The following is a 17,550-nucleotide window of genomic DNA, read 5'->3' on the forward strand; positions in this document are numbered from 1 at the left end:
CACCTGCCCAACTGCTAGTGGCTCTGCCACTGAATCCAGGACAGAGTCCAGTGGCTCTGTGGTGAGAGCCACACTCACCACCTTCCCTTAAGTCTGACTGGCACCTTCCCCTCGTGGGAGATCCAGTAGCCCCATCTTCCTGACTCCACCAGAGGCCATTTCAGTGACTGAGCCTAAAAAGCAGCCAGCAAGCAGACGCAACTGGAAGTGGATCTCAAGGTGCCTTGGGACTTTCACTGACCTGCCCCCAGGACCAGTGCTGGTAAAAGTCAGCTTTGGTGCACAGCTTGGTCCTTCCTGTGCACATCCAAGCCCAGCAGAGGCAGCCACAAATCATGGGTTGCTTGTAGCTCCTAACCGGTTGCCAAAAGCCAGGTACAGACAGCACTTGACATTGGCTGGCACCACAGTTGCTCCCACAACACCCAGACCAAACACATCCAGACAACATCAGAACAGGATCCAATAAGCATCACATGCAGCATATTCAAAGGGAGGGCTTGGTGGGCACCAAATCCAGCTGAGATGAATTCTACTTAATGTGGTGGGCACCTGCACAGCAGTTTGCATACTATTGTCAGAATTTAGCCTCAGTCAGCCAGCCTGGTGGTCAATCTCATGCAAAAATGGACTAATAGCAGCCAAGATTCAATTATAACAGGAGGTCCACATAACCCATACAAGGGACATTCCTGGAGCATCCAGCTCAGGTAATCAAAGAGACTGTGCCACTGAATCCCACAGGACAGCTACTGCAAGTCCACCCCACAAGGACTGGGAGTTATAGCAAATTTATCTAATACATAGAAACAAACAAAAAGCAGCAGTCAAAATGGGAAGAAAGCCTGACCTGTGGTGGCGCAGTGGGTAAAGCATAGACCTGGAAATGCTGAGGTCGCCGGTTTGAAACTCTGGGCTTGCCTGGTCAAGGCACATATGGGAGTTGATGCTTCCAGCTCCTCCCCCTTTCTCTCTCTCTGTCTCTCCCTCTCCTCTCTAAAATGAATAAATAAAAATTTTTTTAAAAAATGGGAAGAAAAAGAAACAGGCCCCAAATGAAAGAACAGGACAACTCTCCAGAAAAACAGATAAATGAAATGGAGGCCAGCAATTTATCAGATATAGGAGTTCAAAGTCATGGTCATAAGGATGCTCAAGGAAACTAGTAAGAATTATAACAGCATGAATAAATATATAGAAATAATAAAAAAGAATTACTCATAAATGAAGAATGCAATATCTGACATCAAGAATACACCAGAAAGACCTGATCTTTGGTGGTACAATGGGCAAAGCATTGACCTGGAACATTGAGGTTGCCCGTTCAAAATCCTGGGCTTGCCTGGCCAAGGCATATATGGGAGTTGATGCTTCCTGCTCTCCCTCTCCTCCTCTCTCTCTCTCTCCCCCCTTCTCTCTAAAATGAATAAAGTCTTAAAAATTGCATTTTATTTAAAAAATAAAATAATACACTAGGGGGAATGGAAAGTAGGTTGGATGAAGCAGAGCATCAAATCAGTGACTTGAAAAACAAGGTAGAAAATAACACCCAATCAGAGCAACAAAAACAGAAGAAAGAAAGAAAGAAAGAAAGAAAGAAGAAAGAAAGAAAGAAAGAAAGAAAGAAAGAAAGAAAGAAAGAAAGAAAGAAAGAAAGAAAGAAAGAAAAGAGAGAGAGAGAGAGAGAAAGAAAAGAGAGAGAGAGAAAGAAAAGAGAGAGAGAGAAAGAAAAGAGAGAGAGAAAGAAAGAAAGAGAGAGAGAGAGAAAGAGGAAGGAAGGAAGGAAGGAAGGAAGGAAGGAAGGAAGGAAGGAAGGAAGGAAGGAAGGAAGGAAGGAGGAAGGGAAGGAAGGAAGGAAGGAAGGAAGGAAGGAAGGAAGGAAGGAAGGAAGGAAGGAAGGGAGGGAGGAAATGAAGGAAAAAATTTAAAAGAATGGGGATAGTAAGGGATCTTTGGATCAACATGAAGTATAAAAACATTTGTATCATACTGGTACAAGAAGGAGAAGAGAGTGAGCAAGGGATTGAGAACCTATTTAAAGAAATAATGACCAAAACTTCCCTAACCTGGTGAAGGAAGAAGACATACAAGTCTAGAAAGCACACAGAGTCCCAAACAGGATGAACCCAAAGAGGCCCACAGCAAGACACACCATAATTAAAATGAAAAAGGTTAAAGGCAAAGAAAGAATCTTAAAAGACACAAAAGAAAGACAGTTACCTTCAAAGGAGCTCCCATAAGACTGTCACCTGATTTCTCAACAGAAACATTTTAGGCCAGAAGGGACTGGCATGAAATATTCAAAGTGATGAAGAGATCTACAACCAAGACTACCCAATAAGGATATAAAATTGAAAAAGAAATAAAGATCTTCCCAGACAAGAAAAAGCTAAAGGAAACTGTTACCACCACAGCAGTTTTACAAGAAATGTTAAAGGGCCTGCTTTAAGAAGAAAAAGAAGAAGGAAGGAAGGAAGGGAAGAAGGAAGGAAGGAAGAAAAGAAGGAAAGAAGGAGGAAGGGAGGGAAGGATGGATGGAAGAAAGGAAGGAAGGGAGGGAGGGAGGAAGGGAGGGAGGGAGGAAGGGAGGGAGGGACGGAGGAAGAAAGAAAGGAAACATGGTTAAAAAACTAAAATGTCAATAAATATGTAGCTATCAATAATTACTTTAAATGCAAATGGCCTAACTGCTACAATCAAAAGACACAGGGTAGCTGAATGGATAAAAAAGCAACACCCATATGCATGCTATCTACAAGCAACCCACCTTAGAGCAAAAGATACAGACTGAAAGTAAAGGGATGGAAAAAGATATTTCATACAAATGGAAATTAAAGGACACAAAGAGTAATGGATACACAAAGAAACAGATTTCAAAAGATGACATGTTCACCATATTACACATTAATTTTTGAAAAGCCTTCATTTTAATCAGCAAATGTTATTTACAAGCTGCAATGGAAAATAATTCCTGATATACAGGAAATAAAATTATCAAATGCCTCCCTCTTCCCTACCAAAATACGCTGATATGTCACTGGTATTATAAATTAAGCATAAACAAAATTTTTAACTAACTTATGAATGCTTAAAAAAAATGTGTCCTTTCCTTCATCCAACCCAAAACAGACACATACAAAAACACACAGAAAACCCCCAAGACTCACCATTGTCTTCTTCAGAAAAAACAAAGTCAATGGAAAGTATCATTAGAAAATAACATCATCTTTCCTATCTATTCTCCACCCTGAGCTGAGTCTCCCACAAATCTACACAGCTAAAAACAAACAAACAAAAAAAAAAACATACAAGTCAGAATTGTGTACAGAACACATACGTACAGACAACTAAGTTTGATTATACAATTAGCCTTATTTTTTATACAGAGAAGCAACCATCGATAATTTCTGAAAACTAAACTGTTCTTTGCCAAATGAAGAACATGGCACGCTTCCGATCTATTTTTACCAGAACCTTATCTTTACAGAGTAAACATATGTGTGAGAGTAACCTTTACACTCTCAGAAACATTCACAAACAAATCCACCAATAATGTATTCAAGAAGGGCACAGAAATGTGCAGGGCTAAGGATCCTGCCAGTCAACAGCAGCAGTTTCTGATTTTAAATATTTGAACACATTTTTTAATGACAAGTTCTAAAAATAAAAAGTTAAGGGAAAATAGAAAAAAAATGGTACATGACATAAAAACATCATCACGTTCAGAACAGTTGTAAGAAAGACAGTAGATAAAACAAAGCCTTATCTACCTATAGTCTCCTTTTTAGATCAAAGGAAGGAAAAAATAGAAGAAGAAAGGAAAGAGGAGAGGTAGTGAGGGAAGGAAGGAGGAAAGTTGAAGCTGTAGAAGATCATGGAGTTCTTAATAATCCACTAAATGAAGGTGCAAAAATTTTCCAAAAGCATCACTTGTTATTTAGATGTATCTACTTCTATAAGGAATATCCCATGAAAGCAAGATTCCTTTCACTATATAACTATGCTACTGTGACTATAATTCAGTCTTGAAGAAACGCCATGGCATAGTAAGCATAAGTTTTTAAACTTAGTTTTGAATCCTTACTCTGCCTGATGCTGAGTGACAATAATTAAATTATTTAACCTTTGTGAAACTACTTTTCTTATCCAAAATAACGAATACGACTTTTTCTTTCTCTTCTGGATATCAAACAAACACAAAAGAACAATGAAAAAAGTTGTATGGAACTTTCAAACTCCATTTTCTATGCAACTAGGAGACAGATACAGTCCATAAATTACAAACTAACCTGTAAAAACTAAGAGGCAACTAAGATTGGGCAGAAATTGCATAGGGGAAAGCAAAGAAGAAAGACACAGAGAAATGAAAGGATTTAGGGTTGGAAGATCCCATGCACCACAAACAAAAACATTCTGGAACATGAAGATCACATTCTGAAGAACACAAGCTATATCCCATGGCAGAAGAAAGGAAGTAGCAGAAGCCCTCCAGGTTTGAACCTATCGACATAGGTTCAAAAGATCAGAAGAGATGAGACTGTTCAAAAAATCTCAGAGCTGGGGAAAAAAAATCTCAGAGCTGGTAAAAGAAAACTCATGGATGAGCCATATTGGTAGGAAACAGCCCTATCTCTGATCCCGCAGATGCGGAGGGAGACACTGGAATGTGCAGCCTGGAAAGACACTGGAAGCTTCCTCATAACTTTCACAAAAAGCTCACTTGCGAAACCCAACTCACTCAACAATGAGTTTTTAAAAAGGAATTGGAAAAGCAATCTAAAAATCATTCTATGAAAAAAATGTAAAAGAGACCAAGAATACCCCTTGGAAAATTGCCATTGGACAGATAAAGCTGTGACCAAGTATTTTGCCATAAACTGTTAAAACTTTAAAAGGCAACCATTTCGGCCCTGGCCAGTTGGCTCAGGCCTGGCGTGCAGGGGACCCGGGTTCGATTCCTGGCCAGGGCACATAGGAGAAGCGCCCATTTGCTTCTCCACCCCCCCTCCTTCCTCTCTGTCTCTCCCCCCCCCCCCCCACAGCCAAGGCTCCATTGGAGCAAAGATGGCCCGGGAGCTGGGGATGGCTCCTTGACCTCTGCCCCAGGTGCTAGAGTGGCTCTGGTAGTGGCAGAGTGACGCCCCGGAGGGGCAGAGCATCGCCCCCTGGTGGGCAGAGCGTTGCCCCTGGTGGGTGTGCCGGGTGGATCCCGGTTGGGCGCATGCAGGAGTCTGTCTGACTGTCTCTCCCCATTTCCAGCTTCAGAAAAATACAAAAAAAAATAAAATAAAAAAATAAAAGGCAACCATTTCTATGAAAACAAAGGGGGAGGGGAAAAGACAACAAAATACAAACGTAAGAATTCAAAGTAGAAATGGTAAGAATCCAGAGGAGATAGATAAAACATGACCCGGAAAAAAATCAGGAAAAATCTTAGGTAAAAGAACTCACAGAAATGAAGATGACTTTCAAATGAGCACAAGACAGAAAAGATATTGCAGAAAACTAAGGGCTGGTGGATAGCAAATACAGTGTGTCCGTAAAGTCATGGTGCACTTTTGACCGGTCATAGGAAAGCAACAGAAGATGATAGAAATGTGAAATCTGCACCAAATCAAAGGAAAACCTTCCCAGTTTCTGTAGGATGATGTGGCAGCATGTGCGCATGTGCAGATGATGAGTAACACCGTATATACAGCGGAGCAGCCCACAGCCATGCAAGTCGAGATGTGGATGGTACAGAGGAAAGTTCAGTGTGTTCTGTGGCTTGCTAAATTCGAATCCGTGACCAAAGTGCAACGTGAATATCGGCGCGTTTATAACGAAGCGCCACCACATAGGAATAACATTACTTGGTGGGATAAGCAGTTGAAGGAAACCGGCAGTTTGGTGGAGAAACTCCATTCTGGTAGGCCATCAGTCAAGTGACAAGTCTGTAGAGGCTATATGGGATAGCAACCTAAGGAGCCCTAAAATATCTGTGTGTGAGCCCATATTGAACTGCACTGAATAGGTATGAAACTGGGAGAGTTTTCCTTTTATTTGGTGCAGATTTCACATTTCTATCGTCTTTTGTTGCTTTCCTGTGACCGGTCAAAAGTGCACCATAACTTTACGGACACACTGTAGAAGGCCAAGTAAATGAAACTGAACTAAAGTAAGGCTTGTGAAGGGCTAGGGAGAAAAAATAATAGAATGGCAAATGATATTTGACAGGCACAATTAAAATTTTTTAAATATAAGAACAAACTAGGTAAATGAACAAATATTTCAAGACATTATCCAAAAATATTTTACTAAATATACAAAAGACCTGTCTTATATACGAAGGACACACAGAGCACACCAGGTGACAAGGAAACCTATCCAGAATGGTCAATAACCAGGCATATCCCAGTAAGAGTGGACTTACTAAACTTGGACCTTGAAAATAAGTAACAACTCTTTTGGGGGTAACTGGGGGAAAAGAAAAATAAATTCACTGATCAGAGGTAAATGCATTAATCTGCCTCCATATTTCTTCAAAATGATTCCCAATACAATTAATCAGCCAATATTCAGAATACTTAAAATATATAAGCAAATAAAGCTAAGGCCAAGGATTTCATGCAAAGGCAAAAAAAAAAAAAAAAAAAAAAAAGACAACTGAATTCATTTCACTGCAACACTAGGCTTAAAAAAAATTATGAAAGTGATATGCCAAATATAAATTTTATAATGTGTGACAATGCAAGAGTGGAGGAAGTAGAGAAGAGCAATAAACAAAAATGGGTGATAGGCAATGTCACTGACTGCCTAGCGGCTGAAAATCAAGAGATATCAGTCGAATGTGATGCCAAAAAGTAATAGACATATAAGGATATCTCTAATATGAAAATAAACACTAAAAAATACTATAATTGACTAACATCAAATATAGGAAGAGACACTCGGTTGAGTGAGGAAGATGATATGCTAACCATCCTTCCTCTTTGCATAAGCTTCTCTCTTAACAAAAGAGCAGAGCAAAGATATAAATAAAGTTATAATCCAACAAATTACTACTACAAAAAATACAAACAACTGTAATTATTGAAAGTAAAAGAACCTAGCCTGACTGGGTGGTGGTGCAATGGATAGAGTATCAGACTGGGACGCTGAGGACCCAGGTTCAAGACCTTGAGGTCACCAGCTTGAGAGCGGGCTCATCTGGGTTCAGCAAGGCTCACCAGCTTGAGCTCAAGGTTGGTGGCTTGAGCAAAGGGTCACTCGGTCTGCTGTAGCCCCCCGGTCAAGGCCCATATGAGAAAGCAATCAATGAACAACTAAGGTGCTGCAACAAAGAATTGATGCTTCTTATCTCTCTCCCTTCCTGTCTGTCTGTCCTTATCTATCACTCTCTCTGTCTCTCTCTGTCTCAATCACACACACAAAAAAAGAAAGTAAAACAACCTAAATATAAGAACTGGAACAATAAATAACAGAATAAAACATAGGTGCTAAACTTATGCGCTTTGGCAGTAGAAAACATTTTATGAATTTGACACCAAAGACAAGGGTAGTAAGGGCAATAAAAAATGAATGGGACTATATCAAAATAAAAAGCTTCTGCACAACAAAAGAAACCAATAATAGAACAAAAAAGCAGCCAACCAAATGGGAGATGTCATTCACAAATAATAGCTCTGATAAGAGGTTAGTACCCCAAAAATATAAATAATCCACAAGGCTCAGCACCAAACAAGCAAACAATACTTTTAAAAAATGGAGAGAGGACCTGAACAGACACTTCTCTCATAAAGACATACAAACAACAAATAAATATATAAAAAGATGCTCATCTTCACTAGCTACTTGAGAAATGCAAATCAAAACTATAATGATATACCACTTTACACCTGTAAGATTGGTTGTTATCAATAAGATAGGTAATAAAAAATGTTGGAGAGGCTGTGGGGAAAAAGGAACTCTCATTTACTGCTGGTAGGAATATAAACTGGTACAGCCATCATGGAAGAAAGTCTGGTAATTCCTCCAAAAATTAAGAATAGAATTACCGGGATTCTAAGATGGTGATGGAGTAGGTAGACATTACAACTGCCACCTCCCAGGACCAAACTGGATTACAACTTAATTTAAGAACAATCATCTTGAAAAACCAACTTGGGACTAAACTAAGAGGAGTCTATAACTAAGGATCAAAGAAAAAGCCACCTCCAAACTGGTAGAAAGGGTAGAGATGCAGAGAGGACTGCCCTGCTCCCAGAAGCAAGTGGCAGCTGATGTTCTAGAGGGACTTTCAATGGGGGGAAGGTTGCCCTGAGAGGTGTGGGTTCTCAGCCCCAGGCCCGGAGCCCCAGCCTAGACCACCAGAGCCTAGAAGAAGCACCCTCACATCATTTGGAGGTGAAAAGAGCCAGGTTTCTATTTGCAAATAAGAGATGGAGATCTCAGAGATGCAGGCTCTGTCTTAAAGAGTTTGTGCAAAAAATCTTGTTCACAGCCACTTACACAGGACTCCGGTGGAGGAAGAACTAAGAGGACTAGACTTGCATGAGGGGAGTGTAAAGCTGGAGGCCTAGGGAGAGACACTATGGGGAATGGCCACGAGAACCCCTGTGCTGAGTCATTCTCCAATACTACAGTCGCCATCTTTCTTGGGTTGAGGAGTCCCCTCTGAGTGGCATCAGCTTGGGGAAAAAGCAACTGCTCCACCCTTGGGAGTTTCTCCTGCTCCAGCCATGGCGACTGGGTCATTCTCTGAAGCCAGGAAGTAGGGGGTACATCAGCGACTCAGTTTTGTGGAGTTGAGGCCGGAGCTTTCCCCCACACGTTCCTGAGTCTAAGACTGATCATTTTACCTGACACGAGACTCAGGAGAAATTCTCTGAAGTGTGATCAGACCACAACTCTGGGTCTCAGAGGCCAAACCCACAGGATTCCTGGGGACACACATTACTAAAGTCAGTGAAAAAAGTGAGGACATACTGACACCTGGGGACAAGGGGCAGAGCCACACACACCACCCTTCTTAATCCCTCAACTGCTGTGGCTCTAGATTCTACTAGAGGTTTTGTCAGTGGCTGAGCCCAATAAGCAGCCAGCACACAGAGGCTACAGAAGGTGGGACTCAGGAAACCTTGGTCTTTTAAGCGGACCTTCCCCCAGGCCCAGGGTGGGTAAAAGCCAGCCTAGATGTGCAGCTTGGTATTTCCATGTGCACCTGGGCCCAGCAGAGGCAGCCAAAAACTCTCGATTGTACCTCCAAGAAGGTTGCTGAGGGCCAGTCACGGACTGTGTCTCCCACTGGTCTACACCAGGTTCCTACCAGGGAGGCCCAGGGCGGGCACATCCAGTGGCAAGCTGTAGAGAGCATTGGTTCAGGACCTAACAACCCTTGCTAGAGTGGTATCCTAAGGAAAAGCTCCTCACACCTTGCCAACCTGAGGCAAATTCCACTCTATGTATCCAACATTAGCACAGCAGCTCGTGGGCATTAGTTAGAGGGGAGCTTCACAGTCAGCTTGCCTGGGTGCTGCTGAGCTAGATTCCATATCCTACACTGCTGGGCTAGATTCCATAAGGGGGAGAGGGAGTGGCTTGGAGCATGGATATTTAAAGTGTGGGTCCCTGTGAGCGTATTGTTGGATCTGGTCAAGGTGCTTAGCCACTTTCTGGGGGGACACAGTCAGCCCCAGGGCAGGACTCTCTCAGTCTTCCTCCCTGAGACCATGGTCTCACCAGCTGTAAGAACTTCTGCAGAACAGACTGGGGACCCCACTCAATTTGAACCTATTGTTCATCTAGTTGGGGAGAAACAAAATTTGAGTATCCAGCACTGGCTGAGGGATTAAGCTTTGGAGTATGGGCCACATTCCCCATATTGAGCTATTGACCAACAGACTCCTGAAGTAGGACATGCCACTAATGTTGCATTCCCAAAATCCTCCACCCTAACCAACAAGCTTGCAACCTATAAAGGGGTTGGATGGGAGAGGCCAGCCTGGGTTCATACTTCAGTATTTCTACAAAAGACTCTGTGGAAAAACCGGGCACCTGCAAGAGGAGGTGGAATAGCTAGAATGTGGAGGCAAATCTTACAGAGCTTGGGGCTTTTACGGAGCTGCTGTCATCTCTAAGCAGGAGGAAGCTGATCCTTATACACAGGTTGGGCCCTACCACGGTACCCAGGCACAAAAAAGGAAAACACAAACAGCAAAAAGTGCAGTAGCTACAGACAAGTAGCAGACAGTGGGTTACAAACAACAGCTGACACCAACCCAAGAAGATATAGAACCAACACAAGTGGTAGTGGGTGGCAGAGAGCATCAAACATAGACTCAGATAGCTATGCAAGAAGCAAGCCCAAAGAAAGAGTCTAGCAGGCACCAGACACTGTAGAGAATAAATACGCCCAATATGACAGATATTACACAGTATGTAATATACATGATCAAGGTTGATCCTTATAGCCAGCCACTCTGAAGGGATAACTGTACTCATGAAAGGACCAACTGCATTCAATATTCAAATACAACATGAGGGAAAACAGTACCCTCAAGAAGCATTCCTAAAACAAGGAAAACAGGTAGCCTGGAGTTCAGTACCACTGAGCCCATCTTCCTCATAAAGACATCCAAAAATTTCAAAGTCAGAAAGTGCTACCAAATACACAGACAAAATGTGCAGAGAAATACGACCCAAATGAATCAACAAGAGAAATCCTCAGAAAAAGAACTAAGTGAAATGAAAATAACCAAACTACCAGAAGCAGAGTTTACAATAATGATTTTTAGGATGTTCAAGGATCTTAGAGCAACAATGGATGGACATAATGAGCACCTAAATAAAGAGATAACAGCATCAAAAAGGATATCAAAATCATAAAAGAGAACCAGTCAAAAATGACAGATACAATATTAGAAATGAAGACTGCAAGAGAAGGAATCAACAGCAAGGCAGATAAAGCAGATGATCAAATCAGCAATTTAGAGGAAAAGATAAATGAAAGCACAGAAGAAAAGCAGCAAAAAGAAAAGACTGAGGAAATTCTAAGACACATTTTGACAACATGAAGAGAAACAACATCCACATCACAGGGATTCCTGAAGGAGAAGAAAATAAACAAGGGATAGAAAACCTGTTGAAGAAATCTTAGCTGAAAATTTTCCTAAATGGATAAAGAAAAAAGTCATACAAGTTTAAGAAGCACAGAGAGTCCCATTAAAAAGGAACCCAAGGAGGTCTACACCAAGACACATCATAATTAAATAGCCAAAGTGAAGAGACAAAGAAAGAACACTAAAAGCTACAAGAGCAAAGCAGTTACTTACCTACAGAGGAGCCTCTATAAAGATGACATCTGACTTCTCAACAGAAACACTTGAGGCAGAAGACATTGGCAAGAAATATTCAAAGTGATGCAAAACAAGAACCTAAAACAAAGACTTCTTTATCCAGCAAGACTATTGTTGAAAATTGAAGGGGAAATAATAAGCTTCCAAAAAATAAAATAAAACTCAGGGAATTCATTACAACCAAATCAGTACTGCAAGAAATGTTAAGGGACCTGCTATAAAAAGAACAAAGGAAAAAATTAAAAATTAAGATAAAGAGGACTATACATTGTGTGGAAGTACTGTCATTTATCCTGCTGAAAGAAAACCGTGTACATTTTTGATTTTGCCTTAATGCAGGTAAAATCATGACAGGCTAACATGGACAATTAGGTTAAAAAAAAAGAGGGCCCTGGCCAGTTGGCTCAGCGGTAGAGCGTCGGCCTGGCATGCGGGGGACCCGGGTTCGATTCCCGGCCAGGGCACATAGGAGAAATGCCCATTTGCTTCTCCAGCCCCCCCTCCTTCCTCTCTGTCTCTCTCTCTTCCCCTCCCGCAGCCAAGGCTCCATTGGAGCAAAGATGGCCCGGGCGCTGGGGATGGCTCCTTGGCCTCTGCCCCAGGCGCTAGAGTGGCTCTGGTCGCAGCAGAGCGATGCCCCGGAGGGGCCCACCGGTCGCCCCTGGTGGGCGTGCCGGGTGGATCCTGGTCGGGTGCATGCGGGAGTCTGTCTGACTGTCTCTCCCCATTTCCAGCTTCAGAAAAATACAAAAAAAAAAAAAAAAAAGGACTATACATTTAAAGAATAAAATGGCAATGAATAATAATAATCTTAAATGTAAATGGATTAAATGACAATTAAAAGACACAGGGTAGCGGGTAGCGGCCCTGGCTGGTTGGCTCAGCGGTAGAGCGTCGGCCTAGCGTGCAGAGGACCCGGGTTCGATTCCCGGCCAGGGCACACAGGAGAAGTGACCATTTGCTTCTCCACCCCTCCGCCAAGCTTTCCTCTCTGTCTCTCTCTTCCCCTCCCGCAGCCAAGGCTCCATTGGAGCAAAGATGGCCCGGGCGCTGGGGATGGCTCTGTGGCCTCTGCCTCAGGCGCTAGAGTGGCTCTGGTCGCAACATGGCGACGCCCAGGATGGGCAGAGCATCGCCCCCTGGTGGGCAGAGCGTCGCCCCTGGTGGGCGTGCCGGGTGGATCCCAGTCGGGCGCATGCGGGAGTCTGTCTGTCTCTCCCTGTTTCCAGCTTCAGAAAAATGAAAAAATGAAAAAAAAAAAAAAAGACACAGGGTAGCTGCGGAGATAAGAAAACAGGACCCATATATATGCTGTCTACAAGAGACCCACCTCAGAACAAAAGATGCACATAGACAAAAAGGAAAGAGATAGAAAAAAGTAATTCACACAAATGGAAATGGAAAAAAAAGCTGGGGTAGCAATACTTGTATCTGACAAAATAGACTTTAAAACAAAGGTTACAGGAAGGGATAAAGAAGGTCACTACATAATGATAAAGGGAGCAATCCAACAGGAGGTTATAACCATTGTAAATATTTATTTGCCTAATATATGAGCACCTAAATATATAAATCAGATTTTGATGGACATAAAGGGCGCAATCAACAGCAATACTATAATAGTAGGGGATTTTAATACACCACTAACATCAATGGTCAGATCTACCAGACAGAAAATTAACAAAGAAACAGTGGCATTAAATGACACATTAGATCGACTGGATTTAATAGATATCTTCAGAACCTTTCACCCGAAAGCAGCAGAATATACATTCCTTTCAAGTGCTTATGGTACATTCTCTAGGATAGACCACATGTTAGGATGCAAAACAAGTATCAGTAAATTTAAGAAGATTGATATCATATCAAGCATCTTCTCTGATCACAATGGCATGAAACTAGAAATCAACAGCTATAAAAAAAACTGAAAAACAATCAAATTCTTGGGAGGCTACATAGCATGTTATTAAACAACAAAAGGGTTAACAATGAGATTAAGGAATAAAATATTTCCTTGAAACAAATAAAAATGAACATACAACAACTCAAAATTTATGGAACGCAGCAAAAGCAATCCTGAGAGAGAAGTTCATAGCATTACAGGCATACCTTAAGAAGCAAGTAAAAGCTCAAATAACCTAATCCTGCATATAAAAGAACTAGAAAAAGAACAAATAAAGCCCAGAGGAATTGAAGGAAGGAAATATTAAAAATCAAAGTGAAAATAAATGACATAGAGGCTAAAAAAACAATACAAAAGGTTAATGAAACCAAGAGCTGGTTCTTTGAAAAGGTGAACAAGATTTATAAACCTTTAGCCAGACTAATCAAGAAATAAAAGAGAGAGACCTCAAATAAATACAATTAGAAATAAAACTGGAGAAGTAACAACTGACACCGCGGAAATACAAAAGATTATAAGAAAATACTATGAAGATCTATATGTCAAAATATTGAACAACCTAGGTAAAATGGATAAATTCCTGGAAAAATACAATCTTCCAAAACTCAATCTGGAAGAATCAGAAAAGCTAAAAAGACCGATTACAACAAATGAAATTAAAACAGTTATCAAACAAATCCCAGCAAACAAAAGTCCTGGGCTGGATTGCTTCACAGGTGAATTTTACCAAATATTCAAAGAAGTACTAACACCTATCATTCTCAAGCTATTTCAAAAAATTCAAGAGTAGAGAAGACTTCCAAGCTCCTTTTATTATGCAAGCATTATCCTCAATCCAAAACCAGGTAAAGACACTACAAAAAAAGAAAACTATAGGTCAATATCCCTGATGAACATAGAAGCTAATATTCTCAACAAAATATTAGCAAACTGGATACAGCAATATATTAAAAAAGTCATACATCATGATCAAGTGGTATTTATTCCGGGGAGGCAAGACTGGTAAAGTATTCACAAATCAATTAATGTAATTCATCACATAAACAAAAGGAAGGATTAAAATCACATGATTATATCAATAAATGCAGAAAAGGCATTTGATAAAATCCAGCACCCATTTATGATCAAAACACTCAGCAAAGTGGGAATACAGGGAACATACCTCAACATGATAAAGGCCATCTATGACAAACCCACAGCCAACATCATACTCAATGGGAAAAAATTAAAAGCAATCCCCTTAAGAGCAGGAACAAGGCAGAGGTGCCCCTTTTCACCACTCTTATTCAACATAGTTCTGTAAGTCCTAGCCACTGCAATCAGACAAGAAAAAATAAAAGGCATTCAAATTGGAAATGAAGAAGTAAAACTATCATTATTTGCTGATGACATGATACTATACATAGACAATCCTAAAGCCTCAGTCAAAAAACTACTAGATCTGATAAATGAATTTGCCAAGGTGGCAGAATATAAAATATTCATGTCAGTGGCATTTTTATACATCAACAATAAACTGTCTGAAAGAGAAATTAAGAAACAATCCCCTTCGCTACTGCAACAACAAAAGAATAAAGTACCTAGGAGTAAATCTAACCAAGGAGGTAAAAAACTTGTTCTTGGAAAATTATAAGACATTGAAAAAAGAGATCAGGGATGATACAAAACAAGTGGAAGCATATACCATGTTCATGAATAGGAAGAATAAACATCATTAAAATGTCTATAATACCCAAAGCAATCTATAGATTCAATGCAACTCCTATTAAATTATCAATGGCATACCTCAAAGATATAGAACAAATATTCCAAATATTTATATAAAACCAAAAAAGGACAGAAATAGCCTTAGCAAACTTGAAAACAAAGAATAAAGAGGGAGGTATCATACTTCCTAATATCAAGTTATACTACAAGGTCATTTAATCAAAACAGCTTGGTACTGGCATAATAACAGGCATATAGATCAATGGAACAAAACGGAGAACCCAGAAATAAACTCACACCTTTATGGTCAATTGATATTTGACAAAGGAGGCAAGAGCATACAATGGAGTAAAGACAGTCTCTTTAATAAATGGTGTTGGGAAAATTGGAGAGGTACGTGCAAAAAAATGAAACTAGAACACAAACATACACCATTCATAAAAATAAACTCAAAATAGATAAAAGACTTAAATGTAAGTCATGAAACCATAAACATCTTGGAAGAAATGAAATTGAATAACGATTTGAAATAAAGAAACTGAATCAATAATTTACACCATTGCAGGATAAATTCCAAACGGATAAAAGATTCAAGTTAAAAAAAAAGCCCTAAAGTAATAGAAAAACACATGGAAAAATTCCTTTATAACTTCAGAAGCCCCTCCTATTACTCTAAATCCAGAAGCCACAAAAAGAAAGATTTGACTGATATATTAGACTACATGAAATGAGAAACATATACTTGGAAGGGGGAAAATATAAGTAAAGTAAAAAGAAAGGGAATAAATTTATAATTCACATCACAGCAAAATGATTAACCCCCTTATTATATAAAGAGCTTCTAGAGATCAATAAGATGGCCAGTGATATTACAGAAAAATATGAAAAGACAAGTAAGCAAAAAAAAAAATACAAATGACTCATAAATATATATGTGAAAAGATATTCAATCTCACTCATAATAAAAAATACAACTTAAAATAATTCTCCTTCCAGTCAAGATAGCAGTGCAGGTATACCGGGCACTCAGAACCACCACAACCACATCAAAATGACAGCTAAGCTACAGAACAATCATTATTTAGAACCACCTGAAATCTACCTGAACAGAAGTCCTATTACTAAGAACATAAAGAAGAAGGCAATAAAACTGGAGGAGCAGAGACATGGAAAGAACTGGCTGCACACCCACATGTGGCAGTTAAAAATTAGGAGAGATATTATATAAGGTTATCCATGTAACATCGTCACTTGTAATATCAAATGACCAGATACAAAGAGATGTTTCTCTATGTATATGGAATTGAATAAATAAACTCTGATATATCCATTCAACCCAGTCAGTACTTTAAAGCTATAAAAAAAGAATGAGGCCACTCTCTACTAACTGAGCTATGAAAATTTTCAAGATAAATTATTAAGTGAAATAAAACAAGGTATATAACAGCATGTACAGAATCTACAATTTGAGCATAAAATAAAAATATATTTTATATTTGATTTTATATGCCTAAAGTTTTAGGAAGTGTACATGAGAAAATTTAAAAAATGGATACATATTGGGAAGTGGGAAAACTTGATGGATGGAGAATAGGGATTGGAAGGAAATTTTTTAAATTAGTATCTTCTTTATGCTTTTGAGCCCTCTAACTAAAAAGCATATTCAAAAAGAAGTTAAAATGAACACAAGATAGTCCACATAGTTGTAAGTATCATATTAAATAGCCTAGTTCTTAATACCAAGTAGATACTCAATAAATTTTAAGTCCCCCGCTTCAACAGAATAAGAAAACCATCACCAAGCATTAGCAATGACAGCCCGCAAGCAAAGCAAGAGGGCCGTGAGACTCGACCCTCAACAACCCCACATGTGGAGTTCAGTGAGGCTGGTCAGGAGGAAAACACCTCGTCTCTCCAAGTCCATGCTCCTTAAGTCTCTAGGCCATTTCAGAGATCTGGTTTCTAGTGTCTCCAGATTCGCATAATTCATCAGCCATTTCCTTTCTCTTTAAAATGAGCTCTGTTCCCCTATCCTTAAAAAGGAATTTTCCTTTACCCTGCTGGTCCATCTAGTTCCACTTCCCTCTGAAGCCAAAATCTTTTAATTAAAAGAAAAAAAAAGGTATGCACGGTATTATATCTCCACTTTCTCTCCACCTCCCCCTTCCAGCTTCCTTGAAAGATTTGCTTGACACTGTGCTTTTCAACAATGACTCCCTTCTTGCCATTTTGATGTTTTTGTTCTTGGCCAGTCCTTATCCAATTCCAATCTTTCTTCATGGTGATGCTGCTGCCTGTCCACTCCTCAAAACTCCTTCCTTAATCTCAAGAGCACCCTATTCTTTGGTGCTACAAGTACTTATTATTGATTAAAGGCTAGGTACTGTGCTAGAATTAGCTTACACAGCTGTGGTGAGAATTCATGGGTTAAGACCTACAAATCGCTTAGAAAAATGTCTTGATCACATGATTATGATTACTGTCACCACCCTTTGTTTAGAAAACAATGTGATAACCAACCAGAAGCTCGGGGAGTTGAAGGTCTGCACTGGAGTCATCAGCCCACAAACAGGAGATGCAGAAAAGCACCAGCACATGACCAGG

The 17,550-nt window shown here is 40.0% G+C and overlaps 1 protein-coding gene and 1 non-coding gene across 6 annotated transcripts in view; one reads left to right on the forward strand and one right to left on the reverse strand.

Annotated features, from left to right (window-relative positions):
• LDLRAD4 (low density lipoprotein receptor class A domain containing 4) overlaps positions 1-17,550 on the reverse strand; it is a 567,361-nt gene that overhangs the window by 397,804 nt on the left and 152,007 nt on the right. The gene's annotated exons all lie outside the window — the stretch shown is intronic.
• Positions 11,580-11,706, forward strand: LOC136383645 (small nucleolar RNA SNORA69). The gene has a single exon (XR_010747463.1). It is a non-coding gene; the product is annotated as a small nucleolar RNA SNORA69 (small nucleolar RNA).

Source organism: Saccopteryx leptura, chromosome 11 (assembly GCF_036850995.1).
Source record: "Saccopteryx leptura isolate mSacLep1 chromosome 11, mSacLep1_pri_phased_curated, whole genome shotgun sequence".
NCBI lineage: Eukaryota > Metazoa > Chordata > Mammalia > Chiroptera > Emballonuridae > Saccopteryx > Saccopteryx leptura.